The following is a 17082-nucleotide window of genomic DNA, read 5'->3' as shown; positions in this document are numbered from 1 at the left end:
ATTCATGGTCAGATTGTAAGGCTTCCCGTAAGGTCTTAATTCATAGTCATGGATGGATGTAAGGTCTCCGAGCAGCTGTTCAATGTATGACCTCAAACATTTAATAAAACACTGAGGCATTCAAATCACGTCAATGGAAATATTTTATAGTACATTATTTATTAATCCTTTTTTTTCACTTGCATTTATTCAGTGAATGTTCATATCCACAACAACATGCAAGGTTAATATCACTTGATACATTAAAATGTGTATAAAAGCAGCAGCAAGAAGGGGGTTACAAAGCAACCAGAATGATAGGCTTGTGCGTGGATTGTGATATCGTGATTGAATGCTTGTGAATGACCTGAATACCTCAACTGCAAAGCGATTCTGTGCTAGCAACCGAGAGTACAGCGGTCTTGAAGGAAGAAAAAGCACCAGTTCGGCAGTCATATAGGTATAGCTACGATCATCCTTTAGGAGTCAGTAAAGCTCTACTGCAGCCCGGCACTTGAGCACTCTGACTCATTAGGAGGAGGAGCGATGTGGTATTAAAAAAAGCCTTTAATAATCCATGCGCCTTGGAAATTGTTGGTTTTCGTGTCTGCCGTGCAATCTCTGCTTTTTGAACCATGGCCACTGCTGTCTAGTCACTCCTGTGTTATGCGCTGTGCTGCCCGAAGCTGCTTCTGTTCTTAATTTACCTGGATTGAAATGGATGGAGGTTTCAGACAGAAACATTTCAGAATGGTCTCTCAGAGTTCAAATGCTGCGACAGTGATCGGGTGTTATATTAACAGGGAATACTCTCAGTGGACCCAAGGCTCTTGTGCAAATATGTGTGGTCTAACCCCCCCCCCCCCCCCCCACCAACTCCCTCCAGAATTAGAGCACCATGCTTTGAAGCTGTCTGCACCCCGTCCGCAAACCACTCATCTCAGCCCCCCACCTGAACCCAGTCCCGCTGCACTGAGTGTGTTCAGGTGGCGCGGTGCAGAGGCAGCTGACCAGCTCGTCAGCCATCTGCTCAAGCCAGACAGCACGCCGTCTCATCGGCGGTCACCAGGAACCTGAACCTGAGCCGTTGGGGGAAACGGGGGCGCAGAGCTAGTTTGGCTCCGCCCCGCCCCATCACCTCCCTCGCCCTCGAGTGTCACATGGTCTGACTCACCGACCCACAGAGCATGTCATTATGACAGTGATTGGACACAACGTGTGAAGCCATACTTATCAGGCATATATCAGGCTGCTGCCGCTGACGCTCGCAGTGGAGGCGTGAACGCATGACCCATGGAGAATGTCAGAAGTTCATGAACCAGCCTATAGGAAAAGATGAGACACTGAGTTATATTTGCAGTGGTCAAGTATATAAATATTGTGAACCATAGAAACTATTCCTGCGATAGATAGATTATTAGGATTTCAAATGAGCCACCAGGAAATCAGCTCAAAATCTTGTGCCTCATTTAATTCGCAAATTAAAGATGTGAGAAAGCTGTGCTCCCTATATTGTTACGGGGGAAAAGAAATCCGCCACCCTTACAGTTCTATGTGGTCAATTACAGTGGCTTAACCCACCTTCCATCACAGCTGGTCAATCCATGTTACGGAGCTGTCCCTGGTGCTGAAGAGCAGCAGGGGGCTTCCAGCTCGGGTAGCTGCAGTTTACAGTCTTTGTCCATGGAATTGGTGTGTTGTGCAATGGAGCTTTGTAATAGATGGGTTGTAAAAAACAAAAAGAGGATGTTCCAGTCATATATTCTTAATTTCTTTTACATTTTTTATGTTCTTGAATCTTTTGTGGCCCAACGGCAGCTGTTATGGCAGCTGTGTTGCGTGTTCACTGCAACCGAGTGAATCGTAGGGAAAACATTCCAGAACATTCCGGTTCCATTTTGTAGTCTGTATTTTCAATTGAACCTTGTGGCAACCCATGTAGTATCTCCAAGTAATTTTGTATTATACATTTTCTGTATTTTAGCATTTCAGTCGGAGGAAAAAACAATGTTGTGTCATTTCTTATTTGTGCATTACAGTAATTGTATGTACGGAAATAGACATTTACCAGTTATGGAGCCAACTCTCAAAATACCATATCTCATTTGCTCCCTCAATCTCTGCTTTGAACTGTTCTCTGGAGAGTTGCTCTGAAATTTGCATCAATTTCAAGTCCTTTCTCCTAGCTGTGGAAGAAATCCACTCAGTTCCTCAGCTTTCTCTGACCTTCATCGCATTGCCACATTGCTGCTCTTACCACGTGCTCAGAAAGAACTTTGCTCTCTTGACCATTGAACATTTTCACTTGGTATACACGTTTACACAATTCTAGCCTTTTTCAGAAAATGTAATTAATTCAAATGTCTAGGGAAAGAAATAAAAATGATCAAACGCCTCCTCTTCATTAATCTTTATATAGTGGACTTTTCAAAACACAAGATGAAAATCTCTAAGCAATTATCTCCGTATCGTACGAGCACACATTCATTCTGACTGCTTTTACCCGCTACCACATACAACTAGGCTACATAGTAGTATGGGCACTGTAAATTGTTATCATAGTGTGTTTTGCTATTTTAGAAATGTTTATAATTAGTATAAATTGTGCATACCTATTATGTATTTTCTGTGAAGTTTTTCTGTCAGGATATGGTGGGTGGACTTTTCCCTGTGTGTGTGTGTGTCTATGTGTGTGTACTGCGTATGGCTGGCTGGATTTAAGAAATTTTTGTGTAAATACTGGACTGAATGAATTGGCAAGTTACTGTGGTACCTTCACTCATGGGAGCCATTCAACACTGAAGATTAAACACACAACTGAATGGTACAGAAGGTGCAGTTTTATCATTAGCATCCCTTGATAATCAGTAGGTTTTAATACGGGCTCATTCTCACAAGATTCAAATCAGAGTGAATATCCTGTTCAAATGGCAAAAATAAAATCACGCATAATTAGCTACATAAATATACTTTTAACTGCACAGTTTGTAACTCTGCAACTTTATCATAAAACAGCTGCTGGGCACATACACCTAATGTATCTAGCCAGTTATAAAGGTACCTCTAATACAACATGATTTTGGAGTAATAAATATGCTGTAAATTAAATTAATCTTATAATAAAATTTCATACTGTTACTTACAGTAACTAATGCTAATAATTACATTTTCCCACGTTGTTTATTTATTTGACGTGACTTGGAATGAAAAAATATTTCTTTTACGCATTCTGCAGAGACATAAAGACACTGAGTATTGTATGGTATGGTAAGCAGTTGTATTGCACTTACAGAAAACACAGCACCACAGTCACACCGAATAACGCTCGATCACTGCAAGAATAGATAGCCTATTGCAGATAACCCAATGATAACTTTCTCCCCATATTTTCCAGTAAACAGTGACTACAAAGAAGGGTGCTAATACAGCACAACACAGAGGGGTCACAATGACCCAGGGAAATAACTTAATAGGCCAGGAAAATCAGCCCCATTGTATGCATAGCAGGACCATTATTGTAGCCTCCTCAGCAGATCTGCTGCCGCACTGTTGTGTTGAATAATCTATGGAGGTGATATATAAGGTCGTCAGAGGTGGCGAGTCTAAGAAGAATGGGTGTTGTGGAAGAAGGGTACTGATTGTAGGAGCCATGCAGGGTCTGCAAGCCAGCTGAAAAGCATTATGGAAATGGTCTTTGAATTATTCATGCTTTCATTTTTATTCAGTATCACTCTGCAGTGCATTGCCTTAGTCTGCTTGAAGCTTAACACTGGAAATCAAGAGTTTGCATGTGTAACATTTTCTTTGGGAATCAAGAAGATCAAAACAGTCCTACATAATCGAACCCTACGACACTGAGCTCCCAACGATTGGCTCATTGACATTGTTTTAATCTAGTGGAATTCTGTAATAAACTCATCATATCATTGGAATGACTTCAGCCAATGTGTACCGTGACAGTGAAAACTTGCACTTCTCCTATGAATTCATAATCTGCACTTCTTACAGGCCAAATTGCTGTTTTCCTTGTAGAGAAAGCACATTTCCAGAAGCCTTGTTGGCTTGGCTTACTGCAGGATGTTGTGGCAGCTGATCTCTCTTCTGTATCATCCACATTCAATCAATGCCAGCACTTTACTTTGCAGATCTGTGAATGCTTTTCACTTCTCATGTACTCTTATGAATTTTCTTGATCTTCCTCAACTCATCTTCCGTTTGTATCACCCGTCATCTTTTTTTTTTAGCCATATTGGTAATTATCACTGACAAAGACATGCACAGCACCGTGATAATCATATTGCTTCTTTATTAAGGTGAACTTGGTCGGATAGTGCATACAGGGTTAGGGAACTGGTTATTTCCTTATGTGTTGATACAATTGCCAATCAGAAAGGCACGTTCATTTAAAAAAAGTAATAAGTCAACAAGTCATATATGTTTAAATCACGATATGAAGGTCTGTGGAATATTATGTAACATTTGTGGACTGGCAGTGAAGCTACTCAGCCAATATACCTGGAGGAATGTACACATTCAAGAAATCATTTTTTGACCTTCACTACAGTGCACAACTTTCCTGAGAGTTTGCAGTGTAGGCGGACTTTATTGAAGGTATAGCATAAAATAATACTGTTTGTGACTTTGCTGACAGTATGAAGGCATGGTTTTAGGCAAAGGAATTGATATTGTGTTTTGGTGACTTGATCCCATTGTGAATATTTTACATCAAAAGCAGCATGCAAACTCAGGAACTAGCCTATACCTTGCTTAACAATGAGGTAGGAAATCACATACTGTATGGGAGATATTAAATTGGTCTTAATATAGTGTTTGCATAATATAGCTCATCTTCAAATTTTCATTCATATGTGAAACATATGAACATGTGACATTTTCTTTTCACATATATATATTTTTAAATCACAAATTTCACATGATTTTTTTCATGAGGGTTGGCCATTGTGTGAGGTTGAGATCCCAAAATGCATGTGACCTCAGATCTGATATACTGTAAATAGTACATTTCATAAATCAAATCAAAGCAAAACTGCCTTCAACAAACCTGTGGTTACTCATGAATGGGTGGAAGTGCACTTATTCTTATTTCTCAGTAGTACCAAACCACAGCAAATACATTTTCTGGCTTATTTAGTTACTTTGCCCCTTAATATACATTTCTGGATTTTGTGCCAACTTCTTCTCTTAATTATTTACTTGGCTCAATAATATCTTGATCTGAAATTTGTATAAGCATCAACTGCAGACTGCAAGTGTTTCTAAGTGATATTACTGTGATCAAGTACGGGAGTGAACCAGTATAGTTTATAGAACTGCCAGACAACAAAAACTTAAAAGTAATTGGTTAGAGCACCAACCGCCATGCAGACCAGTCCTGTAGGACAGGAGTTGTGCATTCCTACCTTAATCCAAGACTATCACAAAAACAAAAATGATGCCAATCTGTGTTTGGTCCGTGTCTTGTGCAAAGTGTTGTAGGCATGTCATTTCACCAGTCAGTGCCACACTCACATCTGTGCTGGTCCTTTAGGCAAACATGGGAGATGACTGTTTCATTAGGAGATTGGCTTATTGCAAATGCTCACTGCAAATATACTGTTGGAAAAATGTAAATATTAACATCAGAACCTCCGCATGCCTTCCACACAGACTGGAAAACTATTCCAGTCCATTGCTACCCCAATATGCATTCTGTCATGTCTCCATGTCACTCTTCTCTTCTCAGTGCTGTATTTTCTCGTCTTATCATATCAACAAGAGAATGTTTGCCTCCAAAAGCACCGTGTGTCAAATGCCAAAAAAGTGTCAAAAAAGGCAGTTCTCTCTATCTCATTCCCAGAAGTCTGGGCCACTTTCTGCTTTCTTATTTTAAAATACACAATGTTTATTTATGCGTTTCAGGGATGGGTTAGTTCCCATATTTACTTGTGACAACATGGTTGGGTTCATAACAGAGTTTTGATTAAATTTTGGAAACAGAAATCACCCTGTGATTGACATGTAATTAATTGTAAATTAGAAGCTGTCACATTGGAGGCTGACTTTAAAAGAAAGGTAAATACTGAAAATGGCAGTTATTGACTAGAGTAAAGAATGACTGGGACTGCAGCTGTGCCTGCTTCTGCTAAGCCCGCCCTTTTTTCCTGTCATATCTGGCCTGACATTGACCGGACTCCTTCACACTCTGTGTCTTTCTCTATTTTCCTTATTCTTAATTGCATTGTCATAAAACCTTAATGGAGCCAGACTTTACCTGCCCTGGGCTTTGAAACGCAGTGAAGGCATGCAGAGTACACATGCATGTATGCATACATGCACGTGCGCACACATACACAAACACAAGCACACAAACACACACGCGCACACACACAAACACACATGTACACACACACGCCCACGCGCTCATGTGCGCACACACACACACACACACACTACATCCCTCAGGCACTAGAAAGCTCATAAAGCAAAACCACCAAATCCAGGTCTTGTCCTAATAAAATTTAATCAATAGGCAATGTGAATGTGATTCCGAAGGTTTCATTAAAAAGCTGCTGATAATTGTACTTTTCTGACATTTTAAAGGTGGATTGCTCACAAAGCAATGAAATACTGAAAAATTTTGACAGAATATTTGCCACAGTTAAGCCTGGAGCAAAACGTTGCATGTCAGACTTGTTAAGCGATAATTGTGGGCAATGTACATTTTTCATTACAATTTAATTAAGCTGCACTGCACTTTAAAGTTCTATTTTAAATTGCTGTAAATACAGTTCAGATTACACAGATTATTCTGCACATGCTTATACAAAATCAGCTTCTCAGTGGGAGTATACGCATATTTATATATGTATCTATTGAAATATGAAAACTGAAACATTAACCTAATTGTATTCTGTATTAAGCCGCGTTTCCACCAAAAGTACCCGGAACTTTTAGTCCCAGGAACTACTTTTCAAGGAACTAAAAGGTTCCTTCAGTCCATTGTTGTCTGCGTTTCCACCGCGCAAAGTCTCGCAAAGATTAGGGAAATTAGCCCACTGACGTATGAAAAAGCGACGTTGTCGTCGGTCCATCTGTCCTATGATTTCTTCTGTAACCCCATACTACCACCGAAGTAGCCTACATTATTTTCTAATAACCGGGACAGCCCGGAGGGTTTTATTCCACTTATATACAACGGGTTACCAACAATGACTATATATGGTTACTTTTGTATTTATTGATTTTTATCGATTTAATCACCTGGAATTGAAATATTCTTCTGCAGCCGTTTGGGCATATTTTACCATTGTCAAGCAAAACTGTCGTTGGTAGTTGAACTTGGACCGTTGTTATGCAACAAATAGGATATAACAGGCCAATAGTCAGATTGTAACTGTTTTATATATCCTCTCAAACACATTCATTATGTAAATGGTAAATGGACTGCATTTATATAGCGCTTTTATCCAAAGCGCTTTACAATTGATGCCTCTCATTCGCCAGAGCAGTTAGGGGTTAGGTGTCTTGCTCAAGGACACTTCGACACGCCCAGGGCGGGGTTTGAACCGGCAACCCTCCGACTGCCAGACAATCGGTCTTACCTCCTGAGCTATGTCGCCCCAATTATGTTTTTATGCAAACATTCACTTTCATGTCTTGACATCCGAGGCGACAGAATGCATTCACATTTCTAATATAACTGGCAACAACAGCAGAAAACATGCACACGTTGTAAACAATTTGCTGTTTGATTATTTTCTCATCGTCAATTCCATATAGGCTAATCGCAAAATGACAAGAATAGAACGAAAACTCGGACTTCCGTGAAAATTTAAATTAGCAGTGGTACAGCCACCGTTTGCTTTCCTTCAAAGTTACTGCTAGCCGAGCAGCGAAGTGTGCCCTCCAGATGCGAACCATGCACCATAAATTAGTCCATAGTCTTCCTGGTCTTTTTGTGGAATTGAAGAATGGCAGAGTAAAATTACGGCAGTCTGAAAAAGCTAAAGGGACGATTACTAGAATTAACCTGTTATTTTACCCTGACAAAAAGTGCGGAAGGTGATTTCCAGTTTGCTTTTTACTGTATCACCAATGTGAATTACGCAGAACTACCACATACCTCACATAACTGTATCAAACGTTTTGAGTCAATTACAACGGGCTAACAGAAAATCCGGAAGAAAATATTCAGCAACCGAATTAATCTGTTTGAATGTTTTGGTACGTAATATGCTGTCCCAGCACGAATGCTTAGCATTTTATAAAACGAATACTAAAGCAAGAAAAGAACAGAAGAGCACACATTATAATTTCAAGATGTTGGCAGGCTATAACCAAAACTAGGCTACTGCTCCGCATAACATACAAGTTTGATTTGAAGTTATTATGAAAATAAATCGGTTTGCAGCTGCAGATTTTTAAACATGGCGGTTGAAATAAAACACTGCAAGTAGTCGACCGATCAGAAATTTTCAGCGCTTGCGCCCCACCCTAAAGGTTCCTGTACTTTTGGAAAGTACTACCCCCCGAGCAGGAACTTTTTTGGGTAAAATAAAGCCCCTGGAACTAAATTTAGACCCTAGTTCCTGCGGTGGAAACGCGGCTTTATATATCCATCTATAATGGTGACCATACATGGTTGTTAATAATAACGAATAATGAATACAGCATATTATAGTGATTAGTGCAGCTATGGTTTGTACCATTTTCTCAATTAGTTTGGCTTTTTTTTTTGGCTATAGCAACCATAACCATAGTTACCATAGCAGCATTTTTTAAATTCATTAGCAGAGTGCATTTCATCATGTGTGGAGAGAGCTTCTGGTGCTTGTTTAGATTAAGCTAAATGTTGTTTCATGTAAGACGGTGTCATTTTCCATTTGTAGCTGTACTGAAGTAATATTGTCATTTTTGTAATGTTATGCTTTGTGTTGCTTTGTTCACAGTAGCTATTTAGCATTGTGATATTGTATGTTTTTAATATGAATAGGGCAGTTTTGTCTGTACATTTTTTTATGCAACCAAAGAGGCTGTGTTGTCAAAACAACCAAAAGTAGAAGTACTATTTTGAAATACAGCGGTAGCTGTACTAGAAGACCTGTACTGGTTTGGATTATGGCAACGGAGTCTATCCATGGGAACCCATCCAGGGAGAACCTATGCTCCATGTCTCCCTTGTATTATTGTTCATTATGTTGTTTTGCACTGTTGCTCACATGTGTATACATTCAGTCTCTTTCATTGTAAGTACATGATCCAGGGTTCACCATCATAAAGACTGTTATTTGTGTGGTGGAAATTACCTTAATTTCTCATTTTTCCCTTACATTTGTGAGATGTTGTGAATTGCCAGGGGGACTTCTGATGCGTTGTGAACTTGGGGATGGTGGGGTTATGACACTCCCACCTGACCATACCCATCACACTGCAAACCAAAACTGTCACTCAATTCTTCTGTAAGGATGGCGTTCACCAAAGATTGAGGGGAGGTTCTTGTGAATCCCCTCCCAACAGATGCTTGGCTCATGAATCCTGTGAAGCCCCTCTAGATCCTCCAGTGGTCCAGCAATTGCTTGTTAACTTGACTGAGATCTATGATTCTGTACACCAGGAAGGTAGATCTCCAGGAACAGGTCTGGGTATCTCTGATGTACACCATAATAAAAGGTAACAGATGCATCAGTACTCTGAGGTTGGAATTACAACACAACCAATATGTTTATACTCTCATGTTACAGTCACTGCTTTGATTTCAGCTCTCAAATTGTACTCAAAGATATGTTTCTGAAGAACTATGTTTAGAATTCCAGGAGAATCACACATTCCTCTCAGAAGTGTTCATTAGGAAATGATACAACCCCTAAAATCAATGGTTCCCAACCCTGTTTCTAGAGATCAACCATCCTGTTGGTTTTCATTTGAACCCTAATTTGGCACAACTGATTCTGCTAATTAGCAGCTCAATGAAGTCTCTAGCTGTTGATTAAGGTGTGCTTTGGTAGGGTTGGAATGAAAACCTACAGGACAGTAGACCTCCAATAACAAAATTGGGAACTCCTACCCTAAATGAACTGGAAATTATGTGCTTACATCTACCAAGCTAATCTTAGCTAGGAAGATGGTTATTTATATATATTTGATCAATCCCAGTTCTAATACCAGCAGCACATCTCATGCATATACAATGTCCTGTATTTCTTTAGAACCCTATTAAACAACATAGTAGACTAGATCTAAATTAACCCCACAGAGGGGGGAAATATGGTTATTCACTTCACAAAATGAAGCTAATTAATAAGCTGAAGTCTATTTTGAAATGTTACTTCACCTCGTACAAGAGAGCACTCTGTGAATCTGGCTTAGTATCCATAGAAACGTCCTTAGTTAACAACATATTGTAATATAATCAGAATAGCACTGGTGTGCTACACTATACGGATATCAATAAATGAATGAATAAATAAATACAATTAAATTTAAAAAAAAAAGAATCTCCCCATAATGGATTATTACCCTGATATGGTAATATAAATGGGTCATATCAGAGTTTTCTCTTTGTATTTTCTGTACCTCTCTGTAACCATGATTCAGTGGAGATTTTCCTTATTTTTTGAGAAGAAATCTGAACATAAACCACTTTTCTGTCATTTCATCCTAAAAATCCAAACCTTTCTGCTTAGGTTTTTTTCCCTCTCAAAATTCATGCTTTTATTCCATCAGAGTAGATGCCGGATCGCATTAAATTATTTGTGTTCTGTGTGCCATCTAAGTGAGGAGTATAATGAACCTTCCCAGTGTGTGACTGGGTGTAATAGTTTGTAGGTTCTCAAACATACTGATTGATTTGATTGATGTGCGTTGGAAAATCAGCACAGACAATCCAGTCCATACAGTTGCAATGCATTTTTAGTATTTCAAATGTCAAGAGCAGAATCATGTGTAAAATGATAGTTGCACAAAGAAGTGTTGTTAGCTTCTTGTGATTTTTGCATCCCATTTAAATTATCTCCAAAGTTTGTGATGACAGAAGCATTCAGGGTATGTTGTCAGTAAAGTTCTAGGCATGTCCCTACTGTTATACATACTATTATGTATTACTGCAAAATAAAATAATGCTTATACAGAGATGATGTGGGATATGTATGCAAAAACAGTATCCCCCCCCCCTTACCAGCTGAGAGGAAGATGCCCATGTAAGGCTGGACCAGCACTGCCTCCAAGCCTCTTGTTATTTTTACTTTCAGTTGAATGTTTTTGGTGGAATAAAATGTGCATGGACAAATAATTAAACGACAAAAAAAAAAAAAGACTAAATGTATGCAAGGGCAAGATAGCACATTGATGGAGAAGAGGGTAGGCAGGTGTTTCCCCAAAGAGTCCTTCCCACAAAGAGGTGGTATTCAGAAACTAAAAATAACTATTTTAATGAAACGCGGGGAGCTACCTTTCAAAAATGCTGTCAGGCATGCCAGTCCATCTGTATGTCTTCGATTAAGTGACACTTATTTATTTGTGCAATACAAAACAAATGAACATGATTGCCTCAGCACTGTCCATTCCCCTTTTTAAATTTGGCCGACAACTCTGTAGTCTCGGCCTCTTCCTATGAGATGGTCTTTCAGAGTTCCTGGTGAACGCGGGACAGCCCTGCTGAGTGTTATTAATGACATAGTGCGTGCCAAAGAAGTGAGTTTGTGTGTTTGAAGTGAGTAGGTGACCCTATCCTAAAAATATTGAAATCTGAAGTATTTTATACTTGTTGCATTACTACAAAATACTATTTAATTTTAACCTATAAACAATGTTTTCATATGTATATGTATAAATAATGGAATGCTAATTATATGTAAGCCTGAATTATGATGAATCCAGGGAAAGGGTAAATTAATGGGTAGGTTAGCGCTGACTTTAGCTCTTTATATAATATACAAAAAAGAACACAAAGAAAATGTCACCGTTAATTCAGTTTAACATCTGGTAATGCATGTAACACAATGAAAAAGACATTATAATTAGGACAAACTGATGGGTTCAAACTTCTTTTTAGTGAGAAAATGATTTCCATCACTGGCTAAAATTGATTACATAGACCATAAACAGCCTACTGTGATACCCAGTCACACCTAGCTCATCTCCAAGAAGAATGTGTTGGCTATTATTTCAGGAAAGGGTCAACAGTAAAGCATATGTCAGCCACCTAAATATCACCAGTCTAGTGTGTGAATGCCAAAAAATTTTGACCTGTGCTTTCTCATGGATAAGCAGCAAATTACTCTCCCTGTCATCTCTTTGAATGTGGGAGAAAGGTCAAAGATGACTTTCAGACCATATTAATCTCCCAAGTCTATTTAATGGTTTCATCAAACATGTCTATACAGAGACATGACCACCAGAGTCTGGCTGTGAAAAAGGGCCAGAGACACGTCTCTCTTTGGGGCTCCAGAACAGACTATGTCCTGTGTGTGGAGAGCAGCTGCTATAGCATTGATTGAGTGATGAGCTCAATGCAGCTAGTACAGACTAAATGAAAGTGACTGAGCTCACAGATCCAAACAGAAATCCATTGAGAAAGTAAGCCAAAAGTGATTTCTAAATAATAAAAAAATCCATGAACTCCGAAGTTCTTTGTTTGTGTTAACCTGAATCAGTATCCGTCTCACACAAAGAATAAACCAGGGGGAAATGGCATTTACATTTCAATATATGTATTCTCTAAAAGGATTTCTGACCACTTTGATGAAAAAGTTACTTAGATGACAATAACACATGTAGTGAATTTCACTGTAAGGTTTTAATTTCAACAAATTTAAAGCCATAACTTTCATTTTATTCAAGCCAATGTTAAGCTGATAAACACACGCACGCGCGCGCACACACACACACACATAATTAGGCTTAGAGAGAGAGAGTCTCTCTAAGCCTAATTATGTTTCTAGGAGTCTAATTTCCTGTGGTTAATTTACTACCAGGAATTATCATTAACCTGTCAATTTCAATGAAAGATCTTCACACAGGTTCTATTTTTCTTTTCACCATCATTACAATATTTATGAGCATGATTTAAAGAACAATTAGCCTGACCCTAAAAAAGAAACGTGTTAACACTCATGTCTGCATTTTAAATTTTTTTTTGTGCCTAATATGACTTAAATACTGTACATACAATATGGAAGTGAAATTATACTCACTGGGATAACTTTGTACTCACTTGTATTATACTCACTCAGACCTTGACAGGAAAGGGGTTAAATTCAGGAAACATTAACTCATCTAGTTCATCTATAGAGCATACACATGAGCTTGCGGCACCTGTTTGTGATCCAAACTGTTCTTGTATTCTCAAAATCCCTGTAAAGTAATGTAAGCTTGTGTTCAAAGTGTTGAGACTGAAAGGTAATAATCGGCTGTTTGAAAATAACAGGAACAGATTAACAGTGTCCATCCAGTAAACAACTGGAGTACAACGAGCAATCGTACTCTAACAGCTGGATATTTATCATTCATCCATTTTGCAGGTGCTAACAAACATCCATCTTGTATTGGTTTCACAACATTCAATTTGAGTTGGTTGTAGAAAGACACTTAAAACAAAATGTAATGGTGTTTTACAAAGCGCACTGCACACTGACCCCTAGGCTGGTCCTAAATTGTTGTAATACTGAGGACCTGAAACCTCAAGCGCAGTAAGTAATTACACTGACTGAAATCACTAATTGGCTGAGCTACAATCTCCTCAATCTGATCCTCAATACCTGAGGAGGACCCAAGTTGCCTCATCATGTCATCGGGTAATTATGTAATCCGCATCTTGAAATATGAACCTTTGTTCTCTGCTTCTATTGCTGTGGAAACTAAGATTGTAAGAGCTCTTAGTGGCTCATAAAGTGCCCAAGGTCTTGCTAAGTATGTTTTTAAATGTCTTTCATCTGCAAGATATAGCACTGTGTGCATCAGTGTGATTGCATAGCAATCAGTGTTCTGGGCTCTAATCTTGAAGTTTATGTTCTTTCTGGGTCTATGAGCAAAGTAATTCTCCTGAATTTTTACATGAAAAAGGGTAAAATGTAAAATAGCAAGCATGACAAGTCATTATTGAATTTCTAGGCCTTGAAAGATGGACAATAGGTTTCTGATTGTGACCTCGAACAGCAACTAGCACTAGCTTGTTGCAGTTGTTCAATGAGCGAGATATTTTTTGTGAGAAGACACAGAAAATCGTGGTGGTTCAGTGTTGAGCCTTCAGATATACAGCTGGCTAGGGAATCCAAATGGCATACCCAAAAAGTGGAACCTATGCTGTCCATGCTGTTATCCCCCAATGCTGGAGAACCTATGTTTTTAAATTGGCCTAAAATCTTACATTTTTATCTGTCTGTGAGCAAACAAATTGACTTTAGTGTGATATTCTCTGGTAGACCTGGTTTAGCACCTAAGCAATCTCGCTTTGCATAGATAACATTTGCATAGATGGAATTAGCTTACATGAGGTATATTTTTATTCAGAACAAAGTACCTTTTACAGATGCGACATGCTCATGCAACATGTCTCAATAATGATAAGATTTGTTGTTCCTACAGAATGAGACACATGCACTCGGGGTGAATCTGTACTCAAATTCTCAGTTTTGAAAGGCATAGAACATTTTTTTGTATATGGATATTTTGTCTTCTCAGAGTCGATCGCTTATATTTGGAAGATTTTTTAAGTATTTTAATAGGCAAGTCATGGAAATCTCAATTTACTATAGAAAAAAACTTGAACAAAAAGTAATAAGTATAATTAAATAAAAAATAAGTGTAATTAAATAAAAATAAAAAATAGTAATTTGTTCCAAAAATGACTTTTCGATATCCTCACACTGATGCTCTGACTTGTCATGGCAGGATCCATCCCTAGTTTGCTTTGAACTTGTAATTAGCCCATGTTTTCCTTCTTGAACTTTTCTTGGTTGATAGCCTTCAGTTTTGCTGTAATGAGTTGAAGTCTATAGCTGTTGAATAAGGTGTGCTCAGTTTTGGGACTTTAAGACTTTTTCTTTCTGACTGTTAACAATGGAATAGTTGACACATCTGAAGTTGGTAAGGATGTGACAGAGCTGCCTGCTCCCACAGCACAAAGTGTGTGGTGTGGGCATTAGGGCAAGCATTTGTGTCGCTCAGACAGATTATAAAGTGAAGTTGTACATAACGGCTAATCTTTTCAAAGGTTAGTATTGAACTAAAAAGTTCTGTTTTAGCCATGCTGATGTGTACAGGAGTTCAACGATTAATGTCTCAGGCGTTATCTAATAGATACCATGAATAAAACATTTTTGTAGTTTTTCATTCATCTCTTTGTGTTGTCAGACTAATTTAAAAAAAAAAGTTATTCCTCTATAACCCTCGACTGAATATGTTAAATTTTCATGTGGGAGGGCTAGATTTCAATGATATTGAGCCAAGGTTACAAGAATGACACTCATTTTTTGTGGAAAACTTTTAATGGTTGAATTGGTGCAAAGGGCCATCTAAGCATAATTAACTTTCGCTCAGCACACTCTTCGCCCAGAGCAAAATGTTTACCACTGCACACAAGCAGATGTCTGGGGGATTCTGTTCTGTTGAAACACAAATGTGATTATTCCACAGGAAAGTAGTAACTGTCAAAATTCAAACAAACCATAAACACAGCTCGTCTCATAGCTGGTCGTATTTCATTGAGATTATTGACAAATTCCTGTTGAATGTGAAGCAAATTTGATTGGATGTGACAAAAGCAACTACATGAAAAAAACAAGCATTTTGTTTTTTGAGCTATATATGAGTCTGAGACCCACAATTCTTTGCTTCCAACAGTAAATGAAAGGCTGGGCAGAACATTTGATGCATTAGTTTAACTAAGTTTGGATGCAATAAAGGAGGAATGTTTTGTAAATTATGTAAAGCACAATAAAAGGTCACAAAGAGCTACAGAAATGTGTAATAACGTTAAAAAACATAGCTTGTAGCTACAGGAAGATAGTAGCACATTGGCAGCTAAATGAAAAACACAAATTATGTTGAATTAATCTTTACACCAAATTTAATTTGTAATACCACAATTTAAATATCATATACATAATCAAATAGATGTAGAACACTTTATGATTTAATGCATGTCAAAATATAATGGTTTGAGAGCACATATGTGCTCTGGGAGGTTTTGACATCACTCCTGAACAATATTAATGTTTCCTTGTCTTTCCCCCTCCCCTGACATATTTCCTTGAGACATATTTGAAAAGCTTCAAGGAAAGGGAGCAAGGTAAGAAAATTTTAAAGAATTTGAACGCCACCCATGTGTAAAACGTTTGGACAGACCTATCTATTTTCAAGACTGCCGATTCCATTTTGCACCAGCTTGTGGAAATAAAATTTACATTAATGCATGAACGTATTCTTCTATCAAAGCACACATTTTGTATACCTGATGTTGTAAATAAACAGCAGAGAAACCTGCTGCAAGAGCAATGTAGCGCCGATCAACAATTCACTCAGCACATAAATCTATTTGTGTAGTGTTATTACAGGGTGGACAGGGCATAATGTAAATGAAAAGAAGCCTTTTAATACAATATTTAATAGAAAGCCATAGGGCAAAAAGAATAGAGAGTGTGAGTGGAAGGGTGATGGGGGTTGGGGGGGGTGGTGGTGAGGTTGCAATGGTGGTAGTGAATTACACTTTTGACACTGCATTTAAAGCAAGACACTGATGTTGTGGTCCTTGGCACACTATCATTCACCATATATCAGAGAAATTAGAAGTGATTCTGCTTTTTATAGGTCCATTGATCATACTCTGACCCCGGCTCTGCCAGTTCTAAATGCCAAAAAGGTAGTAACCTAACTCCAGAGTCATTTATCATTCTATTTCATGCAATCCTATAGTCCACCAATTAAGAACATGGAATAAACAAAGATATTTTGTTTGTTCTAGTCTAAATATAAAATGTATGAATATGGCTGATTAGAAAGATTAACACACATTGAGAACTGAACAAATTCTTAATGGTAAGAACTGAATGTGCAGTTCATATTGAACTATGTGTTCAGGGTAACAGAAAAATAAATATAGATTCAGCG

Source organism: Anguilla anguilla, chromosome 1 (genome assembly GCF_013347855.1).
Source record: "Anguilla anguilla isolate fAngAng1 chromosome 1, fAngAng1.pri, whole genome shotgun sequence".
In the NCBI taxonomy this organism is placed as follows: domain Eukaryota; kingdom Metazoa; phylum Chordata; class Actinopteri; order Anguilliformes; family Anguillidae; genus Anguilla; species Anguilla anguilla.
The sequence above is the reverse complement of the archived record's forward strand: the minus strand, read 5'-3'. Positions refer to the sequence as shown.